Source organism: Elephantulus edwardii, unplaced genomic scaffold, assembly GCF_000299155.1.
Source record: "Elephantulus edwardii isolate Elephantulus edwardi_28Jun2011 unplaced genomic scaffold, EleEdw1.0 scaffold00305, whole genome shotgun sequence".
Taxonomy (NCBI): Eukaryota; Metazoa; Chordata; class Mammalia; order Macroscelidea; family Macroscelididae; genus Elephantulus; species Elephantulus edwardii.
The window spans coordinates 381318-386865 of NW_006400055.1; positions in this window are offsets into that span (position 1 = coordinate 381318).

Genomic DNA, 5548 nt, shown 5'->3' on the forward strand with positions numbered 1-5548 from the left:
AGGAAGTAACATGTGAACAAGAGCCAGTGGTAATGAGGGAAGAAGGACAGGTTGCACTGAAAGCATTGGCCAAAAATACCCCTCAGGACTTTATGAGATACCAGTAGACATAATTCAGCTAATAAATGCAGTCCTGGATGTGCTTACCAGTCTGTGTCAGGAAATTTGGAAGACAGCTCTCTGGCCAGCTAACTGGAAGAGATCTTATATTCCTATATCCAAGAAAAGTTATCCAACAGAATGTGGAAATTATTGAACAACATCATTAATACCACATGCAAGCAAAATGTTACTGAAGATTATACAAAAATGGCTAGAATAGTACATTGACAGAAGACTGCCAAAAGTTCAAGCTGAGTTATAAGAGGCTGTGGCCTGGGATATTGCTCATGTCAGCTGGATCTTGACTGAAAGCAGAGAATACCAGCAGAATGTCTATTTATGTTTTATTGACTTGGCAAAGGCATTTGATTGTGTAGATCGTAACAAACTATGGCTAACATTGAGAAAAATGGCAATCTCAGAATACTTAACTGTGCTCAAAAGAAACTATGTCTAGACTAAGAAGTTGTTGTCTGAACAGAACAAGGGAAGACTGTGTGGTTTGAAATTAGGAAATGTTGTATCTTTTCTGCATAGCTATTCAATCTGTACAATGAACAAATCATTCAAGAATCTGGACTTTATGAACAAGAATGTGGCATCAGGATTGGAAGGAGGTTCATAAAGTCCTTTTAAACAGTTGCTGCAGAAGATCAAAAACTACAGCCTTCAATGTAGATTGCATCTCAACATAAAGAATACAAGAATCCTTAGCACTGTGTCAGAAGGCAACATCAGACAGGTGGAGAAAAGAGTGAAACTCTCAATCTTTTTGTCATTTGGATCCACAGTTAACACCATTGCTACTAGCAGTCCAGAAATGAAGAGATGTATTGCACTGAGCAAGCCTGCTGTCAAGTACCTTTCCCATGTACTAATAAGCAGTAATGTCACTTTGTAGACTCATGTGTGCCTGATTCAGGATTATAATCCATCTGAGAGCTGGATGGTGAATAACAGAAGAATTATTGGTGCCTTTGAGTTGTAATGCTGAAGAACAGTACTGAATATCCCATGAACTTCCAAAAGAATAAACAGGAATGTTTTGGAAAAAGTGCAACCAGAATGCTCCTTGGAGGCAAAGATAATGAAGCATCATCTCACATACTTTGGGCATGTTGCTAGGAGAGACTGTTCTTTGGAGAAGCACACATGCTTGGAAAGGTGAAGGGTCAGTGAAAGAGAGGAAGATCCTCTACCAGGTGGGTTGACACAGTAACTGCAGCAATGGGCTCAAGTATATCAGAAATGATGAGGATGGCACAGAATTGGACAGGGTTCAGATCTGTTGTTCCTAGGGTTGCTGAGACTTGTACTCTACTTGAAGGCACCTAGCAACAACAGCAGCATCCCCTGCTGACAAGATGCCTAAAATACGTGAGACAAAGTTTTAGCATCCTTGTCTCTGAGGAGTGGCTTGGGTGCACTTATTCTCCAAGACAAGTTTCTGTGTTCTTTGGGAAATTCATGGCATATTCAGTATTCTTCACCAACATAATAATTCAGTGGCATTGAGTCTGCTACATTCTTCTTTATTCCTTCTCCAAATGTCACATTCTTCTGCAGTGATTGAATATACCATGACTTGGATCAAAGTCACCTGTGTCTTTAAACTGACATTGTTGTTCTTTAATACTTTAATACTTTGGAGAGGTTCTTGATGATCAGTTTTCCCAGAATAACACCTTTTTTGATTTTTTGACTGCTACTGTTGCATTAATGTGTTGTCAGGGACCTCTTCCAAAGTGCTAAAGAGCAATGATGTCAATTTGAAGACTAAGGTATACATGATCCAATAACGAACTTTTTAATTACTGGCCACACAACTGAAAGTGAATAAAGGAAACATATGAAGAATCAGTGCCTTAGAGTTGTGATGTTGGAGGAGTGTGCTAAATATCCTATGGACTGCCAAAGGACAAATATATAGAGAAAGTTCCCTTCCATATCTTTTATGGTGGTTTTCATCCTGTCACTTCTGCTTTTTTGTGGATGCCATTTGCTTGTTGTATTTTTTCCCAGCCTTTAATTTTAGTTAATCTTTTTCCTCATTTCTTAGATATGTCTCTTTTAGGCAACATACTAATGGGCTTTTTTAATCCATTCTGCTACTCTTTATTTTCTCTTCGTTGATGCGTTTAATCTGTTCACGTTAAGTGTAAATTTTTAATAATTTTTAATAATTAAGCTAGGTTTTATCACTGCCATTTTGTTTCTTTTCCTGTTGTTTCTAGTTACTATGATCCATCAACTTTATTTTGATCTCTCTGTATGAAGGATTTACCTTAGTTCTGTTTCTTGTAGAGTTGGCCTTGTTCTCACGCATCCCATGTTCTGCAAATGACCTAATTTCTTCTTCATATTTGATAGGCAGCTTTTTGGCACAAAATCCTCAGTTTGCAATTGTTTTCTTCCAACTTTCTGTATATGCCATCCGCTTTGTCTTCTTCCTCACATAGTTTTTGTTGAGAAATCAGAACTTAATCGAATTGTTTTTCCTTTGTAGGTAACTCTTTGTTTTTCTTGCACTGCTTTTAGTATTCTGTCCTTTTATTTTGGAGAATTTGATTATGATATATTAAGAAAAACAGTTTTTCTTTTGGGGTCTTACCTGTTTGGTGTTTACTGAGCATTTTATTTTTAATTTCCCCATTCATCATAATGCCTGAGAAGTTTTCTTTCCAGTCTTCTCAGTATTTTCCCTGTCCCTCACATATTCTGGAATTTCAGTCATATGTATGTAGTTCCTTTTTATGTTATTCCACTTGTTTCTAATGTTTTCATTTTTCTTCTGTCTTTGATTTTTCTTCTAGTATGTTCCCATTGAGATCTTTGTCTTCTTGATCCTCTCGCTCCATCTCTTCTCTTCTGTTTTGTTCCTCTAGCATGTTGGAAACTTCTGCCATTTTGGTCTTAATATTCTGGATTGCATTTTCTTGCATTTCTTTTACTTCCACTATTATGTTGGCTGTCTTGTGATAACTTATTTAAGTTCATGTACCTCTTTAGTTATAGTTTCAGTTCTTTCTTCCATCCTTTGCAGTTTCTTCCATAGTTGTTCACAATCCTCTGCATTGATATATTTCCTCTGGCTCACTTTCTCTGGAGTATTTGTTTATGACTTCCATTCTTTCTTCCATCATTTATACCTTTTTTGGCTGTTTATATGACTTGGTGCCAATATATTTCTTCTGGCTTTCTTACTCTTGGGCATTCATTGGGTCTCATTATGCTCTACTTTTTAAGATAAAGCTTATTTTGGTTTTTCACAGTTTGAAGCTATCTACTGTATTCTTGACATTATGTGAAGTTTTCTTTGGTACCTATTAGGACATTTCTATTGCGTCAACATAGGTTGTTGATGGTATTGTTGTTGTTATGTGCCATCGAGTTGCCTGAGAATCCTAGCGACCTTGTGTAGACTAGATCTGAAACCTGCCCTATCCTGAGCCAATCTCTTTGTCTCTGGCAGACCTAATCCCATTTCTCCAGTCACTGAATCAATCCATCTCATCCTGGGTATTCTTCTCCTGTGCTGTCCCTTCACCCTTCCAAGCATGACGTCCCTCTTCAAGGACTGATTACTCCTAGCCACATGCCCAAAGTGTGTGAAATGGAGCCTCATAATCTTTGTCTTCAGAGAGCAGCCTGGTTTCACTTTTTCTTGGAAGACCTGTTTGTTTTCCTGGCAGTCCACTGTATGTTCAACAGTCTTTTCCCAGCACAACTCAGAGGCATCAATCCTCCTCCTAACATCCTTAGTTATTGTCCAGTTCTCATCTGCATAGCATGTAATTGTGAAGACCATGGCCTGGATCAAGCATACCTTAGTCTCCATACTGACATCATTGCTCTTCTGTACTCTAGAGAGGGCCCTGACAGCAGACTTTGCCAGTGCAATTCGTCTTTTGATTTCCTGACTACTCCCTTATAATGCTATTGATTAGTTACAGGCTTACAGTGTTCAGTCTAAGGGCGTAGGAAACTTGCTTTTTTTTTTTAAAAAAAATTTATTATTACTATTCCTTTCAGTGAACATTTACAGAGATTTTGCATTTCCATTCATTCATTGTTAAACTTTTCTCCCACCCTCACCCCCCAGCATGCTCTTCTCTTTGAAAAGTAAAAGAAAAATTCCTTTATTGGTATACAGTTACCCTGCACCCCCTCACTCCCACCCCAAGTATACTCCACTCTGCAACCTTCATTCCGACTCTTATGATAATCATAATGCCTTATAATATATTTCTTTTAAACTGTTCTCTCCCTCATCTGTTTCAATGCAGTATACATAATTCATCCAGGAAACTTGCTTTTACTGGAAGACTTTTCTGGGCCTATGGAGTGGGAAAGTTTGCCTTTCCTGAAGTCCTTTAGGTCCTCTCTGATCTGCAGTGCAGCTCTGTGGGAATTTCACCTTATTGCAGCCTCCTCTCCTAAAGTCTGTTGTCTTTTTTTTTGTGGAGTGGCTCCTAGATGGCCAAATCCCGCAGCTGGCAGAGTTTCTTTCCAGGGGAGTTGCAGACCCCTACCTCCTCAACACCTGAATGTGTTGGTGCTGGGATTGAGTCTGTTACCTGATTGCAGCCCCATCTCCTGAAATCTTTTGTCCTCCTTTGTCCGAGGAGTGGTTCCTCAATTTAAGCAGTTTCTGTCCAAGGTGCTTGTAGGCAGCTTCTCACAAGCCTTTCAATGTGTCTTTTGTGCAAGGGTGTGTCTCAGCTGATTGTAGCCCTCTCAAATTCTGTTGTCCTCTTTGTTCCATGGGATGGCCCCATGGAGATCAGGTTCTTAACTGGAGTAGTTTTTCTCAAGGAGAGTTCAGACCCCCTACTTCCCCAGGACCTGAATGTGTTGGCACTGGGATTGAGACTCTCACTTGATTACAGTCCCCTCTCCTAAAGTCCATTTTTCTCTTTTTGGAGTGGAACAAGCAGGTTATACAGTTTAAGCAGTTTTTATGCAGGGGCCTGGTAGGCAGCCCTGTCCCTACCACATCCTTAAACATTTTTATCATATAGGGAGCTTTGGTGGCCTAGTGGCAAGAAGCTATGTTGCAATCCCAAAGGCATGCAGTTCGAGGCCTCCAGCTGCTTTGTGGGAGAAGGATGGGCAGTCACCTCCTTCACGATTAACTGCCTCTGAAAACCTGCCAGAGTATCAGCTATGGGTCATTTTCGACTCTATGGTACACAGCAGCAAGCAGATGTCACCTGGGCAGATGACTTTTGGATTTCTGAATCATGGATCTGATCAGTTGTTACTACTTAAATCTGTGGCTCCTTGTTTGCAGAAGTTTGCTTGCCCTCACTTGTCTTCCTTGCCTCTCCTGTCCACCTCCTCCCAGTGTTTACGCTGTGTTTTAAGAGGCCTGGTAATCCCTTGATGTACCCTACTAGAGGCTAGATCCTTATTTGCTACAGAAGATGTGTTGGCTTTTATCTTT